This window comes from Cherax quadricarinatus, chromosome 7, assembly GCF_038502225.1.
Source record: "Cherax quadricarinatus isolate ZL_2023a chromosome 7, ASM3850222v1, whole genome shotgun sequence".
Taxonomy (NCBI): domain Eukaryota; kingdom Metazoa; phylum Arthropoda; class Malacostraca; order Decapoda; family Parastacidae; genus Cherax; species Cherax quadricarinatus.
In genome coordinates, this window is record NC_091298.1 from 58,216,554 (window position 1) to 58,240,507 (window position 23,954).

The following is a 23,954-nucleotide window of genomic DNA, read 5'->3' on the forward strand; positions in this document are numbered from 1 at the left end:
GTGTGTGTGTGTAATTCTTATTCATAATTATTTGTAGCGGCAGTGGTAGTGTTAGTTTCGATGGAAGTGTGAATCACGTAACACTACAAATAATAATTTGGGTATATTAATTAGCATTAAGAGCGGTTGCAAGGAATGTTCTGGTTAACTCCTGGGGCTTTAATGGCTAATATATTATCTGTGTTGACGGATATTTGGGAGGGAGGGAGGAATGGATCTGGGTGGGAAGGAGGGAAAAATATGAGAAATGGGTAGGAGGAAAGGTGAGAGAAATTGGTAGGAGGGAGAATTTTTTATTGAACATAGCTAGATATTTCTGCAATATGCTATGTGATAGTGACATGGTGGGGAGAAAGGCTTCTTGTGTTTTCCTGTCATATTCCATCTCGCATGATGGATGTCATCGTGTTGAAATTTGTCAACACGAGTTACGAGACTTGGTTAAGTCAATGAGGTTATCGTCAAGATTCATTTCAAGGATCAGTAGCTTAAAGAGCTTCATAGGTTTCGTTCCAGCAGAGCTGGTGTTACTGTAAGAGATAATATAAGAGAGAGATTTTGTTCGGATTTTTAACCCAGGAGGGTTAGCCACTCGGGATAAACCAAGAAAGGCAATGCGTCTTCGAGGGACTCTTATTTCCATTGGGGTCCTCAATCTTGTCCGCCAGGATGCGACCATCACCAGTTGACTAACACCCAGGTACCTACTTGCTTGCTGGGTGAACGGGACAACAAGTGTAAGGAAACGCCTCCATTGTTTCCAGCGTGTGCAGCGAGTGTCGCCTATCAGGCCACAGGCCATCCACTATTACCTAGGAATTACTATCTCTCATGACGGCTTATCCCTTACGCAAGACACATGAATTTTTATGAATATATCTCCATCAAAGAGAAGGGCATCAAAAATTTTATATAGGAGAGAGAGTCTCTCTCTCTCTCTCTCTCTCTCTCTCTCTCTCTCTCTCCATTATATATCTAAGAAGATATACAAACATCGATATATAAACAATGCAGATTCATTGTTGCAGTTGCCTCTCGACATTTTTAAACTATATTATATGCCTAAGAAATCATACTTGCACTAGACAATCAGCCTGACGTCACGAAAGAAACTCTACTTCATTTGTACTAAATGTAGGTTAACCCAAGGTAAGTTGAGCGCATAACATTAATTTATCAGAGACCAGGTCTCTAGGCAAGTTTGGTAAGAAAAGTATAAGTGGGGAAAAAATGCGCCCCCTTTTTTATGACAGTCTCATACAAAGCACGACTGTCTGGAGAGGTGATTGAGAGGGAGAGAGGGAAGTGGTAAGGAAAGAGGTAGGGGGAGGGGGAAAATGAGAGGAGGGAAGAGGAGTGGAATGGGGAGAGGGAGGGAGAGGTTGACGGTAGCAATAGCATCGGCAGAGGTAGCAGCAGCAACAGTAGCGGTAGGTGGCAGCGGTAATGGCGACGTCAGCGGCGGAAGTCATGACCGTGGCTGGCGACCTGCGGTAGTTTGGTAGTTACGGCCTCTAGTCACTTCCGTTCCTCTCAAACATGCAGAGCTTATCTACATCCTCTTCTCTCATGTATATTCACACAAAATATATTTCTATTTGAATCACATGTACTCTGTTCGACATTTGCAGACTAAACGATAGTGTGATTTAAATTAAACCAAAAAAAAAAAAGAAAAATACCGCGAAAGAATAATGCTTCGGAGGGGAAACTGCTAAAAAATGGCGCTTGGTAACTCGTGAGGGTAGAGCACTCACCTGCTGTTTCCCATGGCAGACGTACGACACATTATTTCCATGTTTGGCATGACATAAGAACCGCTGATCTTAGCTTGATAACATTTCTCTTCGATAATGAGTAATTGAGTAATTACATATACTCTGTATATGTAGACTGCTATAGTGAAACAGAGAGAAAAGAAAGTGGGTAATTTTTGCAGTATGACACTGTGGGTGGTATAGTGGTGGCGCCAGCAGTAGAGCCATGGACGTTGCTGTGTGTGGGTGTTGTGCCAGGTGTCCCAGTGTTCGATAACCCATGTACTCTATTATCAACCAGTAATAGTTTGGTCTTGTGTATTCGTACTTGTCTTGTGTGCGCGGATATCACTGACGTGCTTGTGTCAAGTGCCTGGATATTGAGAGTAATTTCATGGAGTTTCGTCAGTTGGTGTTGCCAGCACATGTGTAGATGGTAAGTGGGAGGAAACTTCATGTTAATATTTTTATGTACATGCTGCTACTCAAGTGCTACCTTGTTTGTACTTCATGTTAAGGGCCTGTACACTTGAATATCCTGCCAGTGTTTTTCTTTTGCAGTATATTTTTAACATGTCCAAATGCAATTTATAATCTGTGTATTTACAGGGAAATGCTTACAAATTCGTTTGTATTCCAGTGCAATGATTTAACCTTGAGTGAGATAGTTCACTATCCACAGTAGAGCTGAAATACTCACTAAATACAACTTAATCGTATCGTAATCCACATTTCAAGAAAAATAAATAAACGCAGAAGGTTAGCTGTGTTGAAGTTTAAACTAGTTAGAATTGAGCACAATTGAATGTAAACATTTTGTTGTGGTTGTTGAAGCAATATAAGCTACAGTTTGTTCAATGCGCCACTTACAAAACTTAGGCACAGTATATACACTTTTGATGATTATAATCTGGTTAAGCTTTCTTTTGATAGGCACATGTAAAGATTTCTTTAATATACGACACACATGATATGCTACTATTATAATAAGTATTATTTTATTGTTATTTAGGCTGACCCCGTGGCCTGGCTGGCGAAGCTCTCACTTCAAACACGGAGTGTCCGGGTTTGATTCCCGCCGGGATAGAAACATTTCGACGCGTTTTCTGATACCTGTTGTCCTGTTCACCTAGCGGTGTTACTCGACTGGTGTGGGTCGCATCCTGGGGGGACAAGATTGAGGACTCCAGTGAAAATAAGATAGTCATCGATGACGCACTGCCTTTCTTGGGTTATCCTGGGTGGCAAACCCTCCTGGGTTAAAAATCCGAACGAACTCTTATCTTACTATAAGAAATTTACAGATAGTACGGCACATTTACACAATAGTTGCAACACAAAATTATTTTAAACACTAGTGATAAATAATTGTTAAAAATTTAACTTTGGACAACTCATTGTGGCATAACATTGAGGGTACACTAGTCTATATTATAGTTATATTGTTGAAATAGAGGCTAGTTATACTTCCCATTTCCATCACACAGGAAGGGCTTCATAAATGGGTAATTAAGTTGTGTTAACAAGGTGGGGATAAGTGGGGGGGAAGGGAAGTGGCCTTGTGCAGGTGCTCAGTGTTACGATGAGACATCATTGTTTGTGCAAACAAACCCCCAAGTTGTGGGAGTGGGCAGGTCAGTATCTTCCAAACTATTACTGTGGTGTAAATTTATTGAGGTATAGCTACACACAAATAGTAACATAAATTATCGTACATAGCAGCATGTGTAGATTACCAAGGATAAACCAAGAAAGTCAAACAAAATGACTTATTTCCATTGTGGTCCTTGAAAATTGGATGAAAATGTGTTGTGTACATTGTATAGTATGCGTTGTTTGTTCACTTATAATAAAGCTCATTGGGATCAACATGGGACATTATTTTTTTCTAATCGCCATCAAGGATATAAATAAAGGAATAAATAGCCATATTTGTTCGTTGACGACAGAAATAAATGTCGACATAAATTTCTGTGGACACCAATGAGCTTCAGAATATTTTGGATAAATTTATGTAGATGCCGTTCGATGTTGACAATTGTAGGGCCCCACTTTAGAGGAGAGAAAATAACAATCACCCATAAACAACCGGACGTGATGAAGACTTGAGAGAAGTTCTGGTCAGTAAAAGTCTGAAGCCAAGGCAAGTGCATAAGTGCTCGCAATAAAACTTAATAGACTGCTTGGCTTCATATCAAGTGGTATAAGTACCACAAGTCCCAAGGTTACATTACAACCGTATACATGTATATATCGTTGGTAAGGCCACATTTAAATATCCAGCACAGTTTGCCTACTATATAGAATGTTTTTTTATTTTTCCATGTGGGATTTGCCTGTTCATAAAGATTTTTTTTTTTTTTTGGAAAGCTAGAGTTTGAATGAGGGAGGATATGATTGGAATGTATAAATAAAAAAAAAAAGTTTTATTTCTTTGGTATACAAAATGTGTTCACATTTAATAAAATATTGTTAAGCACAAAAGAAAGGCACTAGCTTGCGGTGCATTTCGGGGAGTATGAATAAATAAGAGTTTTAAAACACTACAAGAAATACGTAACCAAGAAAGATTTCCCCAAAATGATTTCAAGATTAGAAGGATGTAAGAAGACGCTGGCTTGGCAATATAATATACTAAGCTACCATATAGCTTCTTTGAAGCAAATATTTAGGCACCTTTAAAATACGGTTAGAGAGGTACATGAGCGGGAAAGGTTGGATGCAAGCAACCCAGTATCTCGAATTAAGGGTTCTATGCGACTTGCAAGTAATCAAGACATCGCGCCGGTGTAGAGTGGTGTGTATTTGGTATAAACAACATTTGGGGGTTTCTGTGGTTTAAGCAGATATGCACCTAGATTTAATGTAACACGGGTGTAAACAACTTACGAGTAATGTCTCGGTGACACCGCCCTTGGCTCACAACCGAAGGACCCAGGTTCGATTCTGGGGCGGGTAGAGACATTGAGTATGTTTCCATGCATATATTCACCTTGCAGTAAGTAGGTACCTGGGTGTTAGCCAACTGTTGAGACGCATCCCAGGTAAAAGCAAAGGACCCTAGTGGAAATAAGTCGTACTTGCTTTCTTGGGCTATCCTGGTTACAAACCCTCCAGGTTATTAATCTGAATAAATAGCCATTGGTTTTATATCTGCTGTAGACAGCCTATAGAGTTTGGCTGATGTCAACTGCTTAATGTTGTTTTACTGATGAAAACATCCTATGTAGTATTACTAATGGAAATAGCCTATATTGTATTATTGATGTAAACACTCGATGGTGTAAATAGCCTACAGTGTAGCTGGCGTAAACAGCCAATAGTGTATCATTGGTGTAAATAAAACCTCTTAACGAATGATAAATAAATTTTTGATGAGATGACTGGCTTAACTATGGTAGTGGTGAAATATGGATGTGGTGATTGTTATGGTATACCACCCCTGCCACACAACTCTGCTGGTATACTACCCTTGCCACACAACTCTGTTGGTATACCAGCCCTGCCACAAAACTCTGCTGGTATACCAGCCCTGCCACACAAATCTGTTGGTATACCACACCCGCTACATAACCCTAACAGTACAAGAGTAGGTTAACAGTACAAGAGCATATCAAGAAGCATAAATAATAGAAGTCCTCAGGTTGTTCTTCAACTCTTTATATCCTTGGTTAGGCCTCATTTAGATTATGCTGCAGTTTTGGTCACCGTATTACAGAGTAGATATAAATGCTCTGGAAAACGTACAATTAGCAAGGGTAGTTGGATCTGTGGGTGTTGGTGAGTCAGAGAGAAGGGAGGAAGGAGAGAGATTGGAGGACCTTCAGATCTCTGCCGTGTCTGATGTAACACAAGGAAATGCTTCGCTACGGACGTGTTTCAACCTCGAGGTGGAGAAATTGACGTACATGAGTTGGAAAAAAATTGAAACGTGAATAAGGAAAGCAAAAATGAAGGCTTACATACCCTTAAATCTTACATAGACGAGCTTAGTGTAATCTATGCTGCTGTTGCCATCAGTACCTCATCGCTTTTCTTGCTAACATGTTTGTAAACGGTCGAAATTAAAAAGCAGACATTAAACAATAAAAACTTTTACCTTGTAAATCCTTTTACGTTTATTGACATTTATTTCTCCGATGTCTTAAGTCATAACATCTTGGTTTGCGTCTTAGTGAACTTTTGGAAAGGTTAACTTATTCAGGCTTCTTGGTGTGCTGAAAATAAGCTTAACTTTAATCGGTTTGGCTTTTACAGTTTTAAATGGGAGGATTTTAATATGTTTGACTTATTCTGAATAGGAAGTGTTGTCATGCTCATGTTTTCACTTAGCTGGCATATCTAAATCTATCCACTTCGCTGTATAATTTAAATCAACATTTACTTAGTTTACCTGAAGACAGTTCAGGGGACTCTGCCCTCGGCTGCCCGATCACAGACCAGGCCTCCCGGTTGACTACTTAAGAAAGCTATCAGTGCTAGCCTTACACAGTATAATTTAGGCACTACAGCAGAGCTGATTGGGAACTGACTTAAAGAACTTTAAAGTTCCCTCTTGAAGACAGTGGTCTGTTGGTGATTCCCGATGTGTGTGAAGGGAAGGTCCCTTTATACTTATTGGTTTCTATTACACTTCTGTTAGAACAACACTCGATCTGATTCCAGACAACAAACATCCCCACTATTCAAAGATCTTAACCTACACAAAACATACGAAGTATCCACACATATTACTGTGCTTATTACATATACAGAATGCTCAGTACAAATATTACCCTAGCGGTTTTCCACGTGTACAACTCATCCTGGAATGACCTATCTGAAGGATAAAAAGAATTATCCAGTAGATTAAAAAATGATCAAAAAACATATCTTGAACTTGATGTAATGCTTAATTTGAAGTAATTTGATTTTATATACTGTAATATTTTCTAAATAATGAACATGAGTATTGTGTAATATTTTTTACCACAAGCTTAACTAACCACTAAATCACCACTTTAATTATAACTGTTCTACTGTACTTGACCTGAGAGTATAATTGTATCGTCTTTGCTGAATTGCCTATCAAGGGAGGCGCCTCAGTGCCTGTGAGGAACTCTTGATAAAGGAAACTAAACTTGTCCTCCCTTTGAATTGAATCTTCCATTCTCCGGTTTAAATGCTCCCTACGGGTTATGCTGAATTCTTTCCCAAAATGCTATTCCATTTAAGAATCATTATTTTTTTATTTTCCAAAAGCACAAATAAAAATTTACGTAGGAATTGGATGATGAGGAATTTTTAATTATCAAAATTGAATATATCAACAGTGTGCCGCTACCATATTCTATATTGGTAATTACACAGTAGGAACAAAAGCTAGTTGTTTTTTGTTATATTCCATCACGCAGGGTGAGACTTTTATATAGTGTTGAAATTTGTCAGCCTGAGCCAGGAGAATTCAATAGGGTAGTGAGGATATCGTCCAGTATTTCACTAAAGGTTTATTAGCTGCAGGAGTTTCAAAGGATTCCTTCCAGCATAGTTGGAGTTACCATAACTTAGTAGTTGTCATCTCTCAGGATAGCTTAACCCAGATGAGGGCATAAGGGATGATGGTGAAATAGGATGGGCAAGGAGAGGTATAGAGGGAAGGGAGGTTGGGAGGGAGGGAAGTGGGTACAAATTGCAATAATGATACACTTTATTTACATTAAGTATGGTTTACAGTTGGTTCGGAAAAGCTGATATTATCAAATGGTATACAATACCGACAGGTTGGTAGATAAGACACATAGGCAACATTTAGGCAACTTTATTCCGAAACGTTTCGCCTACACAGTAGGCTTCTTCAGTCGAGTACAAAAGTAGGTAGGAGCAGTAGAGATGAGAAGACGATGTAATCAGTCCATCTACGACTTCAAGGGTGATGGACTGATTACATCGTCTTCCCATCTCTACTGCTCCTACCTACTTTCTGTACTCGATTGAAGAAGCCTACTGTGTAGGCGAAACGTTTCGGAATAATGTTGCCTATGTGTCTTATCTACCAAAGCTGATATTATTGACATACCTTACAAAAAGCCCCTGGTTATGCAGAGCATTTTGAGTAGCCTTAAAGTAACTTATGACAACTTATAAGTTCTATTGGAATTTTTGAAAGAACATTTTGTTGGAAGTTTTGGTAAGACAATTCGCAATAACATTAGTGGAGGGTATTATGAAAGTTGGTCAAATGCAAATGCAGATACTAATCTAAGTTTCAATATTACTGCGCAGGACATACAGTAAACTGAAGCCTCAAAGAACGCACTACATCTCGGACAAAACTATACACTTAAAATTTACTCGGTTAATTCATAAAAATCACAATGAGAAGATATAATTGTTAGGTTTAACAGAGTGAGTGTACAAGTTACTTTAATTATAATACAAATAGGATGAGACAGTATATGTATGTAATAACATACGGGAGTTGAAGGAAAGCTGGGAGAACGGGGACAGAATTGGATGACAACAGCAGGCGACATTCCTCCCCTTCTTTCATTCCTCTCCCCTTTCCCGTTTCTTCCCCTCCCCTTTCCCCTACCCCATTTCCCTTTTATTCCTTCGCAACACTCATGATTCTAGTCCCTCCGCTATGCCTAACCACACTTCTCAAGGGAGGTTCCTTGATGCTGGTGAGGGCTCTTCATCTAGGGAATTGGATCTGTGCTCCAGTTCCCTGCATTAAACCTGAATACCTTCCACATCCCCCCCCCCACAGGCGCTGTATAATCCTACGGATTTAGCGCTTCCCCCAAGATTATAATATGCCTAACCATAAACATTTTATGCCCCTCCCCACTCTCCCTACAATTGTATCATTCCCCTTCTCGTTCCCCACTCAGTCCCATTACCCACCCTCTCCTTACCCACTACAATCACCCCTCCCCTCACATCCCTTCCCTACTCCCGCCTATTCCTCACTCATCCCCACATCCCATTTCCGCTGGCACTCAGTTCAAGATGGTCAAAAAATTCCAGAGTATTATTAACACAGGAAGTGTACGTTTCTTTATGCACTGTCTCCTTCAAAATATTCCTTTTATACATCTTCCAAATATTCCTTTAATACACTTTTAAAATGTATATCATAAAAATTATATATTTTCGCTGTTAACCACTTTGTTCAGTTTGATGTTCTTGTTTAGTTTCCCCCTCTTGTTGCTTGTGTTTTTTGTAGTTTGCAGTGATTCTTACAAGTGATTGTTATCACGTATCATAACATAGTTGCTAACGTTTGGTTTCTAAAATGTTTAGTTAACGTTTGGTTGCTAAAATGTTTAGTTAACGTTTGGTTGCTAAAATGTTTAGTTAACGTTTGGTTGCTAAAATGTTTAGTTAACATTTGGTTGCTAAAATGTTTAGTTAACATTTGGTTGCTAAAATGTTCAGTTAACATTTGGTTGCTAAAATGTTCAGTTAACATTTGGATGCTAAAATGTTTAGTTAACATTTGGATGCTAAAATGTTTAGTTAACATTTGGATGCTAAAATGTTTAGTTAACATTTGGATGCTAAAATGTTTAGTTAACGTTTGCTTACCAACATTTACTTGCTAACGTTTAGTTGCTAATGTATATTTGTTTACTTTTAGTTACCAACGTTTTGTTAACATTTGGTTGCTTACGTTTGGTTGATAAAGCTTACCAACAACTACACCAAACTATATACCAATTAACACCATAGTGTAGTCCGCTTATAAAGGGCATATAATACCGACGAGTTGATAAGTAAGACATATGTGCAACACTGAGTCTTCATTAAGGAAACGATTTTGGAGGCTTCACGAGTCGAAAACAGATGAATCACCCTGGAGACATCGCGTTGATGGAACACTGGTTGGTGTGTCGAGTTAATGGTCCAAGTCGGACCAAAACATGTCAGTAGTGTTATTGTGTACTTGTGTAGTATACTTAGATAATCCCAGCTACTTTATAGATAGGCTCCCTTACTAGCTATGACGTCACGAGACCCATCACATGTGATAGGTCTCGTGACGTCATAGCTAGTAAGGGAGCTGATCTATAAAGTAGCTGGGATTATCTAAGTATATTATACAAGTACACAGTAACACTACTGACACGTAGTCACAAGTTTGTCTGCTGTGTGTGGGTTATTTGTGTATAAGACGACGTAGACAAAGTATAGAGGTAGTTTGATGTGATCAACGCAGGAGCAATATGTCTTAACATAGTGTAGTCAGGTTTGCCAACAGTTACATCACAGTGAATCAAGGGGTACCAAAAATTACACTATACACTGTAGTCAGATTTACCAAGTTACACTATATGTACAGTGTAATGAAGTGTACCAAAAGTTACACCATACATTATAGTGATGTGTATCATCAGTTACATTATACATTGTTGTGATGTGTACCAACAGCTACACCATCCATTGTAGTGAGGTGTATCAACGGTTATACACACAGAAGGGAGGTGTACCAGAAGTTACGCCATATAGTGTAATCTCACGATATTTTAAAAATTTTATTTTTTTTCGGATCAGTTTTACAGGCTGAGCTGTTATTTTACCTCGGCTCATTTCAAAGTCCGTCCCTGTCTGAGGTATACTACCAACCCCAGGATGCATCCCACAATAGACGACTAACACCCAGGTACCTACTTATTGCTAGCTGAACAGGAGCAGCAGGTGTAAATAAACATGACCAATGTTTCTACCCTTACCGGGTATCGAACCACAGATCCCTCATTATGTCTGAGTTCGCTACCAACCGAGCCACGGCACCTACATGACAGTGTACATTCTGGGAGAAACTGGCTCTTACATTCCTGGCTGAGCGAAGATGTGCAAGACACTTAGAAGTGTTGAAGCCAACCTAGTGCTGGGAACTGCTTCCAGCTCCATTGTCATTCATCTGACCTCGCGTGTGCATGTACATGGTTCACTTACTGTAATTTACCTTAAAAAACTATAAAATTTAAAGACTGAGAAGTTATCGTATTTAGCTCATTTCAAAAGTTTGGCCCTACCTAATGTATACTACCGCTCTCCAGGATGCCACCCACAACAATACACTAAGGAACTTATTTACTGCACCCCCCCTCATGGAAGGTTCCTTGATGTTGGTGAGGGACTCTTGATTTAGGGAATTGGATCTGTGCTCCAGTTCCCCGAATTAAACCTGAATGCCTTCCACATCCCCCCGGGCGCTGTATAATACGGGTTTAGCGCTTCCCCTTGATTATAATAATTATTTACTGCTAGGTGAACAAGGACAATAAATGTAAAAAGATAGTCTGAGGATCGAACCCTAGTCCTTTGGTTGTTAGCCAAAACCGCTACCATTAGCCCACGGGCTCCTGTTATTTGCCATATGAAAAAATAATTTCTCGTTGTGTAACGTTAGGAAAGCGTTTTATGGAATTATGTAATTAGACGTCAGAAAGAAAGCGCTTTACAATTTTAACTACGATAGCCTTTCTACCTTCAGTGCAGGAGCGGCCTGTGAGTAGTCGTTTTTATACATATTAAAATGTTGACTGGTGACTGGTTGTTCTAGGTACATACTGATGAATCACGAGGGTTTCCGGTGGCGTCGTGTCCTTGGCGGCCTATGATTGGCTTCTGTCAGCTGCAGTTCGCTCCACAGTGTTTTTTCTTTGTTTTTTAATTCAGTTTGTTTAAGGGGTCTCAGCAGCTACGGGAGCTTCGATTAGATGTGGCACTGAAAGGAGGGAGTGGAATTCACGTAGGAGTGTGAGTTGGACGTGCCTAGCATGGGCCAGTAGGCTTGCTGCAGTGTTTCCCCTTTGTTCGTATGCCCATATCTTTCGATGATTCCGGGGGTCATGGCCCCTGCGACCGAGTCCCAGACCAGACTTCCCGATAGCTGGCCCGATGGCCGACCAGAATGTTGGTTCTGGCCGCACGCAGTCCAACGTATGCACCACAACCCGGCTGGTCAAGAACTGATTTGAAGAGTTCCCTCTTCTAGACGACTAGGGGTTTGTTGGTATTTCCCCTTATGCATGAAGGGAAGACTTTGAAAAGTCGAGAACCTCCTATACTTATCAGTTCTCGGTGTACTCACTGCGTCCCTGCTTTATTTTTGTGAGATATTGTACATCTGCTAGGTCTCTTCCTTTCATACTGAGTGATTGTGGTGTGCAGGTTTTGTACCAATTCCAGGATCTTCCAGGTGTAAATTATGATGCACCTCTCGCACTTACGTTCAGAACTATTAAGAAATATAAAAAGGTACAGATACGTGTAAACAGTGTCATTAGCTTGTAAAAATGACCTTACATATTCAAATGACAGTACATGCAAGTCATTTACATGCTGAGTTGATTAATTATATAGACATGGAGACATAATGTATATATTATTATTATTATTATTATTATTATTGAATAAGCGAGGAACACCTAGGTAACTCTCTCGTTGGTATTGAATACTACTACTGTAAAGTAAAAGGACACAAGTGCAACTAATGTGACATTTATTGTGGCAACGTTTCGCTCTCCAGGAGCTTTATCAAGCCATTACAAACAATACATGGACACAGAGGGTATATAAAGGCTCAGAGTGAGGTGAATACTAGTGAGGTACCATTTCGATGTTCACTAGTGGTAGTAGTAGTAGTAGTGGTAGTGACAAAAGTAATACAATATGGTAGAGCAATTAATTCGTACATGAGTAAAAGGATATAAAAGCTATTACTTGAATTAATTGCTCTACCATATTGTATTACTTTTGTCACTACCACTACTACTACTACTACTACTACTACTACCACTAGTGAACATCGAAATGGTACCTCACTAGTATTCACCTCACTCTGAGCCTTTATATACCCTCTGTGTCCATGTATTGTTTGTAATGGCTTGATAAAGCTCCTGGAGAGCGAAACGTTGCCACAATAAATGTCACATTAGTTGCACTTGTGTCCTTTTACTTTACATATTGTCGGTAATTCTACCAACTTTATTACAATACTACTACTGTTATCATTATTCGTTGGGAAACGCTAAATTCGTAGGGGTTATTCAACGCCTGAAGGAATGGGAAGTGATCCAGGGAAGTCAAAAGTAGCACTCATTCCTTGGAGCAAGAACAGTTTATCAGCATCAAAGCACTTGTTATGGAGAATATAAACCATACAAAAGTGACTTCAGGTACCATATTAGCGCGTTACCTGAATATTATAATAGTTGTGTCCAGAGTGAGGCTCGATTGACATATTTTAGTCACGTTGTTTACTGTCTTGAGTCACGTCCGGAACGCTTATATTTTGTCCGAAATGATGCATGACTTCCAGATGCTTCGTGCATGTCCAAAATGCTGCGTGTTTGACCGATATGTTTCGTATTTGTTCGAAATGTTGGTTGGTGTGAATCTTGGTAGTGCTGCCACTCAGATGGTGAATCGAAGATACATGGACATCTACCTGGAGTCTAAACAATAAATAATAAATAATCTGGACTCTACCTGAATGTTCCGGGGGTCAGCGCCCCCGCGGATCAGTCGTTGATCAGCCCTCCGGGTGGCTCAGGGACTGTATATGTGCCAGTACAATACCTCGTATGTATCATCCCTTGGCCATCACGCTAGTGTCACGTGACTTCCATTTTTTCCCCTCAACTAATCAACGAGGCTGTTACTCCTGGCCGCACACAATCCGACGTACGAACCACAGCCCAGGTGATCGGGCACTGACTTTAGGTATCTATCCAGTTCCCTCTTGAAGATAGCCAGCATTTCACTCTATTTGTAAAGTACCAGACAAAGTTCCACCGAGAACCAAACTTGTTAAATGAAAGTCTTTGTCCACCTGCCTTTAGATCACAGTAAATAAGTTTATTTAGGTACAGGTACATATAAATAGTTATGTTACTATGTATGATAGTCTGTATGTGTAAATTACTTAGGATAACCCAAAAAAGTCAGTGAATTATTTCCATTAGCGTTCTTGTGGGGTCCCAGTGGCGGTGGTTTGTTCGTCAGGAAACTTAAGAGTCTACTGACTCTGATGTTTGGTCATTAATTGACAAAAATCCGCGTCATGAGAGACTTGACCCATTTCGTGAATAATAATAAACCAGAAGCACTGTCACCCCTGAGTGTTATGTTAGTGGTTCTGGGGATTATCTTCCCCACAGCAAGATCTCTGACCAGGCCTCTTAGCGTGGAAAGGGAATATTACAGGGTTAAGAACTGTTAAGAAGCACATGGGAAAGTAAAAGTATGTGTGTGTGTGTGTGTGTGTGTGTGTGTGTGTGTGTGTGTGTGTGTGTGTGTGCACCCACTGGGAGTTGTAAGATTTACCTGTCATCTTGCGTGTTTGCGAGGCGAAGAAAAAATCAGCACTCCTGCCAGAATCAAAATAATTAACAGGTTATATATTTATGAACACGTCGCGCCTCTTTGCTTTCCACGGCAAATCGTAAGTAAAAGTTGTAAATTTACTTTCGTTCTCAATGCCTTGGGTAAGTGTCCGTGTGTAACTTGCATTGTAAAGCCTGGGGCAGGGATACGCGCAGGGCGGTTCTGTGACGTCACATGTTTATGACGTCACGACCTGTTTGGTGACGTCACCTGATGACTCACAACATATATGCCACATACAATGTTTTCACGTTGATTTTTTTGTTTAATAAATTTATGATTTTTGGGATATATATATTCATATGATGTTTTGTAAATAAAGTTTATTCTGGTCATTATTTTTTTTTTCATGTAAATAAGGTTCTAGGTGGGAGACGCGGACGTGTTTCTGCATTAAATGTGCTGATGCTTGATTAATATGGTTGCTATGTTGTAGTAGTGTGTGTGTGTGTGTGTGTGTGTGTGTGTGTGTGTGTGTGTGTGTGTGTGTGTGTGTGTGTGTGTGTGTGTGTGTGTGTGTGTGTGACTGCGTGTGTGTGTGACTGCCTGTGTGTGTGACTGCCTGTGTGTGTGACTGCCTGTGTGTGTGACTGCCTGTGTGTGTGACTGCCTGTGTGTGTGACTGCCTGTGTGTGTGACTGCCTGTGTGTGTGACTGCCTGTGTGTGCGACTGCCTGTGTGTGCGACTGCCTGTGTGTGTGACTGCCTGTGTGTGTGACTGCCTGTGTGTGTGACTGCCTGTGTGTGTGACTGCCTGTGTGTGTGACTGCCTGTGTGTGTGACTGCCTGTGTGTGCGACCGCGCGCGCGTGTGATGGGGAATAAACGGCACAAGGTCACATGTGCGCGCGCGCGTGCCTGTGTACACTCACCTATATACTCATCTACATGTTTTTGTAAGGATCGAGTCTCAGTTTCTGGTCCCGCCTCTTCGCTGGTCGCTAATTCGTTCACTCATGGCTTCGAGAACCTTATCGTACCTCTTCTTGAAGCTACATTTGGATCCTGTCTCCACTTCATTCTCCAGGTCGTTCCTCTTCCTGACTACTATTAGACTAACATCCCTATGACTTATCTGTGTTTTTAATTTCTAGCTGTGTCCTCCTGTTCCTGTTTACCGTCTCTCAAACAACGTATCTCTCCATCCTGTCAGTTTCTCTCACTATTTTCTACGTTATCACATCACCCCTAGTTTGTCATGTAGGGGGGGTATTGGAATGTAAACATAACTGGGGAATATGTGAGAAATCGGAGGGAGTACGCAGGAGAGTCTGAGTAGAGTGATTAGCGGCGAGCGGTAGGTAATGTGAGGTCACTTGTGACTACATCACCTCTCACTACTGTACACTCCACACTACTCACCCTCTCACTACTTTAACTAAGCATAAATAAATGGAGAAATGAGTAAATAACGGGGACAGTGAATATCACTATTCTACTCAACCACAGTTTATTATTAAGTCCTTGTACAATAATATATTTGGGAACAGGAGTACATTATTGGGGTTTAGATAAATGGGGTGGTACATATAAGCAGTGAGACAGGGGACACAATCAACTTGACGAAAATGAATATAACTTACAATATAGTTCAGAGGACAGTTCACCACAGGTCCCAAGACCTATACAGCACGAGTACTGCTCCAAGCCAGTATTCTGCCCAATGTTTCCAACAGTCTCCTCCAGACTTCAGCAGCCTTCTCCCGAGCCCTGCACCCCAGCAGCAGCTCCGCTCGAAGTCTCTGCTCAGAGCTCTGCACCCAGGCCAGAGCTCCGCACGAATCTCTCTGCTCAGCTGTTCCTTGGGCTTATATCGTGGTCCAAGCACCCTCCACAACCACGTGTACGACCTGACGCCTGGATTTGACGCCAGTGACGAACAAAGGTGCTGAGACTTAAGCCGGAAAGGCGTGTCTCTGACAGACATTTGCCAAGGCAAGGTGACCATATAATTGGTTAAATTAGGTCTCCCCAGAGACCTCACAAGCCCAGCTGAACTACATCACAAGTTCGTCTTGCGTCATCAGGTTGAGTTTTCATAACCTCTCCTCATAGGACATACTCCTTAACTCCGGGACAAGTCTCGTTGCAAACCTCTGTGCTTTCTTCAGTTTCTTGACATATTTGACCAGGTGTGGGTTCCATACTGGTTCTGCATACTCCAATATAGGCCTGACGTACATGGTATACAGTGTCGTGAATAACTCCTTACTTAGATTTCTGAGAGCTGGTCTTAGATTTGCCAGCCGAGTACCTACTGCAGCAGTTATTCAGTTGAATGCTCTTCTGGTGATATGTTCGTTACAATATTCACCCCAAGGCTCTTTGAGTGAGGTTTGTTGCCTTTGCCCCAGAGCATGTACTCCATCTGCGGTCTTCTTTGCCCTTCCCCCAGGCTTCATAACTTTGAAAAATGGATATACCTGGAGAGGGTTTCGGGGGTCAGAGCCCCCCACGGCCCGTTCTGTGACCAAACTTCACGGTAGATCAGGCTGGCCGCACGGAAAGCGACGTAGGAACCACAGTCCGGCTAGTCAGGTACTGACTTAAGGTGCCTGTCCAGCGCCTTCTTGAAGGCAGCCAGGGGTCTATTGGTAATCCCGCTTATGTATGCTGGGAGGCAGTTGGACAGTTTTGGGCCCCCGACACTCAGTGTTCTCTCTGTCTACTCGTGGCGCCCCTGCTTTTCATTGGGGGATGTTTCATCTGCCGAGTATTTTGCTTTCATAGGGAGTGATTTTCGTGTACAAATTTGGGACTAGTCCTCCTAAGATTTTCCAAGTGTATATTATATCTTTCTCGCCTTCGTTCCAGGGAATATAAATCAAGGGACTTTAACCGTTGCCGTGAAAGTTCTCTGTATATTCTCCAGGTCTGCAATTTCGCCTTGAAAGGGGTCGTAAGTGTACAGCAATATTCCAGACTAGAGAGAACAAATGACTGGAGAATCATCATAGGCTTGGCATCCCTAGTTTTGAAGGTTCTCATCATTCATCATGTCATTTCTCTAGCAGATGTGGTAGATACATTGTGTGCTCTTTGAAAGTGAGATCCTTTGACATTACCACTCCCAGGTCGAGTTGGGTAAATATTTTTGTTGGTTGGATTTGAGTATGGGCCAATAGGCCTGTTGCAGTGTTCTCCCTTTCTTATGTTCTTACTGGGTTTAAATTCCAGTAGCCACTTGTCAGACTAAACCTGCAGCCCAGAACTATTTGTTGGTTTTACTGGTCCTCATATTCTTGTATTCTTCTCATTAGCTTCACATTGCGAACAAGGATACCTCTGACTCTTATCTCTTCCGTCTAGTAATTCACGTATACAAGCAATAGTACCGGTCTTAGTACCGGTCCTTGTGGAACTCATCTCGTCACATGCCCCTATTCCGATACCTCTTCTCGGACATTCATTCGCTTCCTGTTAGGTATGCCTTGATCCATTCTGGTGCCATCACTGTTATTCCTGCTTGATCCTCTAGCTTTTATCCCACAGTCTTGTGCGGAAGCCTGTTTGTAGTCCAAGAAAATGCCGTCTACCCGTCCCCTCCTCTCCCCCCTTCTCTCTTGCCTTACTTGTTACCTTGTCGTAGAATTCCAATAGGTTTGTGATACAGGATTTACCAATTCTTAGAGTCGTGCTAGTTGTCATGTATGAACCCATTCCTTTCTAGGTGCGTCACCACTGTTCTTATGATAATCTTATCCATTACCTTGCATATTGTACAAGTCAATGACACTGGTCTGTAGTTTAACACTACTAGTCTTTTTTCTTAGAAACTGGGACTTTATTTGCTGTTTTCCTCACTTCCGGTAGTTGCCCTGTGTCGATTGACTCCTTGTTTGTTTCCAGTGGCGTATACAGTACCCCTGCTCTCTCAGGACACACGGAGAGATATCTGGTTCCACTGCCTTCGAGGTATGTAGCTCACACAATAGCTTCTTCACCTCCTCCCCAGTTGTATGTATTGTGTCCAACGCTCACTGGTGCATTCTACTACTTCGGTTCACTGGTAACCTTCCTGTCTCCTCTGAGAATACCTCCCTAAATTTCTTGCTGAGGTCCTCGCAGACTTCCAGGTAATTTCTTGTGAGCTCTCCTTCCTCCTTCAGCCTGATTACCTGGTTCTTTGCTGTTGTCTTCCTCCTGATGTGACTATATAACAACTTTGGGTTGGATTTGACTTTCGATGTTGTCATTCTCAAATTGTTGTTAAACTTCCCTTCTCATCCATGCATACTCGTTTCTGGCTCTTCAGTTCCACTTGTTTTCCCGAGTTCTTTGCCTTCTATACTTTTCCCATGCTCAACAGCCTCCCACCAGCCATAAGAGGAATTACCGATAGACCCCTGGTTATCTTCAAGAGGGAGCTGGACAGATACCTAAAGTCAGTGCTGGATCAGCCGGGCTGTGGTTCGTACGTTGGACTAGTTGCGGCCAGTAGTAACAGTCTCGTTGATCAGACCGTAATCCACCAGGAGGCCTGATCATGGACCGGGCCGCGGGGGTGTTGATCCCCGGAATACTCTACAGGTAGCACAGGGGCCCCCAACCTGCGGGCCGCATGTGGCCCTTCTAGGAGTTGGCTGCAGCCCTCACATGAAGTTATGAATTCACTTTTATGTCGGTTCTACACTGCACAGTGTCAACAAAACTGTGCGACCCTCATCTTACATTTGACCAAATGTGGCCCACTTGTGTTGGAAGGTTGAGGACCTCTGCTCTAGCACATTTATCTTTGGCCTCCACACCTTTTTGTAAACCATGCCTCACTCTTCCCGTTGCTTCTTTTCCTTCTAGGTATGAATTTCTCCTCTGCATCCTTGCATTTTCCTGCCACATACTTCATCTTCCCATCTAGTTCCCTTTCCCACTGCATCTCATTCAGGAATTGCCTTATGCCTGCGTAGTCTCTTCTTTTGCAATTTGGTTTCTCAAGTCCTTCCTGTGCTGCTTCTCTTTACAAGTTTACTTCCACAAAGTAGTCAGAACTCAGGATCACGTGGTCTCTAACACCGAGGGATTTTCTTACGTAATATCCCCCGGATCAGAGTTACTCAGGGTGAATACAAGTTCCAGACTTGCTGGTTCATCCTCCCTCTCTCTGATTGTGTTCCTAACATGTTCGTACACGAAGTTCTCGATTATCACTTCAGCTTTTTAGCCCTCCACGTTTCTGGTCGCTCGTGTGGCTCTAGGTTCTCCAGTCTATCCCTGTGGTTAAAATCACCCGTGATCAGCAGCTTTGCAATGTGTATGTGGCCTCTTATGGTCACTTTAGCTAATGTATCCACCATAGCTATGTTGATTTTGTCGTATTCTTGCCTTGATTTCTTGCTGTTTAGTGGTGTGCATGCGCGCGTCGTTCCTCTATTCTCCTACCTGGCACCAGGTACACACAGGACCAACACGTACTATCACACTTTGTGTTGGTGATAATCACTCAGTTACTAATCAGGCTATAATAATGAACGTGAATTTTGCTTCTCCACGTTTGGTTTGCATGCATTTGGTAGACTTTTATAATAATGATGGTAATAATGTCAATATTATTTATAATAAAGTAAAAAAATATAAAAAGCGTAATTTATTGTGTACTCCGTATCCGTCTAGGTCTTGAAGGGATTAACAGCGTTTGCTTAGATACTCATTTTTTGCAGCTTATACAGTATAAGATACTATGACATGTATATAGCATTGTTTATTATAGATTTCTCAGTAAGTGTCCATAAGGCTCACCACATACTTTACATGTAGTTTGATCATCATCTGTGTGTATACTAAACTGCCACAAGTAATCAAGCCTAAGCTTGGCTACTACAGTATCTGCCAGTCTGTGCACATTGCAAAGTGCTCTGTAAATGTGCTTCTCTACGTCATGTTGTCATAGTGGGTTATAGATCTCAGGCTTCAATACGTTCATGTGTCATAATGAGTTATATATCTACTCAGGCTTCAATACGTTCATGTGTCATAATGAGTTATATATCTACTCAGGCTTCAATACGTTCATGTGTCATAGTGAGTTATATATCTACTCAGGCTTCAATACGTTCATGTGTCATGAGTTATATATCTACTCAGGCTTCAATACGTTCATGTGTCATAATGAGTTATATATCTACTCAGGCTTCAATACGTTCATGTGTCATGAGTTATATATCTACTCAGGCTTCAATACGTTTATGTGTCATAGTGAGTTATATATCTACTCAGGCTTCAATACGTTCATGTGTCATAGTGAGTTATATATCTACTCAGGCTTCAATACGTTCGTGTTGTCATAATGTGTTAAAGATGTACACATTGAATTCTTGTGAGGTTCAGAGTTATTATTTGTCTTCCAGCACTGTTTCAAACGCTTGACACGGATCAAGGTCATAAAGTTACCATCAATTTTTTATTAAATATGAGTTAAGTTTGAGGTTAAGGCAGTGCGTGAAGAAAGTGGTAATTACGAAGATTGAAGACACTGCATTGTGTGGTAAATCATCCCAACTTGTTCTGAGGGTAACTCCAGATATTAAATTACGAGAAAACTCCACACATTATATTACATTAGATATACAAACTGCACAAACTACATAAAAAAATACCTAAACTTTACAAACTACATACATGAAATAACTACATAAAAATAGAAACTACATGAACTAGAACTATATAAATTATACAAGCTACATCAACTATACAACTAAATGAACTACACAGAATACACAAGCTACACAAACTGCAATAAAAATTGCTCCGTACCTTTGTCTTTTTGCCATTTTTTTTAAGGTAACACTTTTGTATTCTCTTTAAAGTAATACCTTTGTATTCTCTAAGTAAAGCCAACGCTGTCAAGACTGTGGTTCCGTTTTTTCTGTGGTGTCACCTTGGGCAAGCAGAAGGTGCAATCACAGCAGCTACAAAGGTGGCGCTGATTGTGGTGGTGGAAGTGGTTGTGGTGATATTGGCTTGTACAAGGTCACCCTCGTGTATCCTTCCCCGGGGACGAGGAGCACGGTAGAGTGCATAAATGATAGGATGATAGATGATCCGGTGGATATACGATAGATCCGTGATAGAATGGGGATAATAGAATTGATAGATAAAATGGTACTATAGATGGAGAAATGGGCAGATACTAGAACAGATAAACTGGATAGATAGTGAATACATAATGAAGCGAATAGATGATAGAATTAATAGATAATGATATGGATAGACGACAAAATGGATATCTATTAGTGGACAGATATCATAATGGGTAGATGATACAATGGATAAATGACTGACTGGATAAATGACAGAATGAATAGGTGATCGAATGAATAGGCTGGATAGATGACAGAAAGGAAGTGAGGTCTTGTCATCCCACAAGCACAGTACTAGAGAGAGTCTTATATTCACGCCAGGTGTTTGATGGATCAATAATGTATAGCAACACTATATACCAGTGTATATATATACACATTGGTATATAGTGTTGCTATACATTATATATATATATTGTCCATGGGGAAGTGGAAAAGAATCTTTCCTCCGTAAGCCATGCGTGTCGTATGAGGCGGCTAAAATGCCGGGAGCAATGGGCTAGTAACTCCTTCTCCTGTAGACACTTACTAAAAAAGAGAAGAAGAAAAACTTTATAAAACTGGGATGCTTAAATGTGCGTGGATGTAGTGCGGATGACAAGAAACAGATGATTGCTGATGTTATGAATGAAAAGAAGTTGGATGTCCTGGCCCTAAGCGACACAAAGCTGAAGGGGGTAGGAGAGTTTCAGTGGGGGGAAATAAATGGGATTAAATCTGGAGTATCTGAGAGAGTTAGAGCAAAGGAAGGGGTAGCAGTAATGTTAAATGATCAGCTGTGGAAGGAGAAAAGAGAATATGAATGTGTAAATTCAAGAATTATGTGGATTAAAGTAAAGGTTGGATGCGAGAAGTGGGTCATAATAAGCGTGTATGCACCTGGAGAAGAGAGGAATGCAGAGGAGAGAGAGAGAGATTTTGGGAGATGTTAAGTGAATGTATAGGAGCCTTTGAACCAAGTGAGAGAGTAATTGTGGTAGGGGACCTGAATGCTAAAGTAGGAGAAAATTTAGAGAGGGTGTGGTAGGTAAGTTTGGGGTGCCAGGTGTAAATGATAATGGGAGCCCTTTGATTGAACTTTGTATAGAAAGGGGTTTAGTTATAGGTAATACATATTTTAAGAAAAAGAGGATAAATAAGTATACAAGATATGATGTAGGGCGAAATGACAGTAGTTTGTTGGATTATGTATTGGTAGATAAAAGACTGTTGAGTAGACTTCAGGATGTACATGTTTATAGAGGGGCCACAGATATATCAGATCACTTTCTAGTTGTAGCTACACTGAGAGTAAAAGGTAGATGGGATACAAGGAGAATAGAAGCATCAGGGAAGAGAGAGGTGAAGGTTTATAAACTAAAAGAGGAGGCAGTTAGGGTAAGATATAAACAGCTATTGGAGGATAGATGGGCTAATGAGAGCATAGGCAATGGGGTCGAAGAGGTATGGGGTAGGTTTAAAAATGTAGTGTTAGAGTGTTCAGCAGAAGTTTGTGGTTACAGGAAAGTGGGTGCGGGAGGGAAGAGGAGCGATTGGTGGAATGATGATGTAAAGAGAGTAGTAAGGGAGAAAAAGTTAGCATATGAGAAGTTTTTGCAAAGTAGAAGTGATGCAAGGAGGGAAGAGTATATGGAGAAAAAGAGAGAGGTTAAGAGAGTGGTGAAGCAATGTAAAAAGAGAGCAAATGAGAGAGTGGGTGAGATGTTATCAACAAATTTTGTTGAAAATAAGAAAAAGTTTTGGAGTGAGATTAACAAGTTAAGAAAGCCTAGAGAACAAATGGATTTGTCAGTTAAAAATAGGAGAGGAGAGTTATTAAATGGAGAGTTAGAGGTATTGGGAAGATGGAGGGAATATTTTGAGGAATTGTTAAATGTTGATGAAGATAGGGAAGCTGTGATTTCGTGTATAGGGCAAGGAGGAATAACATCTTGTAGGAGTGAGGAAGAGCCAGTTGTGAGTGTGGGGGAAGTTCGTGAGGCAGTAGGTAAAATGAAAGGGGGTAAGGCAGCCGGGATTGATGGGATAAAGATAGAAATGCTAAAAGCAGGTGGGGATATAGTTTTGGAGTGGTTGGTGCAATTATTTAATAAATGTATGGAAGAGGGTAAGGTACCTAGGGATTGGCAGAGAGCATGCATAGTTCCTTTGTATAAAGGCAAAGGGGATAAAAGAGAGTGCAAAAATTATAGGGGGATAAGTCTGCTGAGTATACCTGGTAAAGTGTATGGTAGAGTTATTATTGAAAGAATTAAGAGTAAGACGGAGAATAGGATAGCAGATGAACAAGGAGGCTTTAGGAAAGGTAGGGGGTGTGTGGACCAGGTGTTTACAGTGAAACATATAAGTGAACAGTATTTAGATAAGGCTAAAGAGGTCTTTGTGGCATTTATGGATTTGGAAAAGGCGTATGACAGGGTGGATAGGGGGGCAATGTGGCAGATGTTGCAAGTGTATGGTGTAGGAGGTAGGTTACTGAAAGCAGTGAAGAGTTTTTACGAGGATAGTGAGGCTCAAGTTAGAGTATGTAGGAAAGAGGGAAATTATTTCCCAGTAAAAGTAGGCCTTAGACAAGGATGTGTGATGTCACCGTGGTTGTTTAATATATTTATAGATTGGGTTGTAAGAGAAGTAAATGCGAGGGTCTTGACAAGAGGCGTGGAGTTAAAAGATAAAGAATCACACACAAAGTGGGAGTTGTCACAGCTGCTCTTTGCTGATGACACTGTGCTCTTGGGAGATTC

General features: G+C 41.0%; 1 long non-coding RNA gene across 1 annotated transcript in view; it reads left to right on the forward strand.

Annotated features, from left to right (window-relative positions):
- Positions 1–1,958: 1,958 nt before the first annotated feature.
- Positions 1,959–23,954, forward strand: part of LOC138852363 (uncharacterized) — a 98,127-nt gene continuing 76,131 nt past the window's right edge. The window contains exon 1 of the long non-coding RNA XR_011391693.1: positions 1,959–2,193. This is a non-coding gene — a long non-coding RNA (uncharacterized lncRNA). The remainder of the gene's footprint in view (positions 2,194–23,954) is intronic.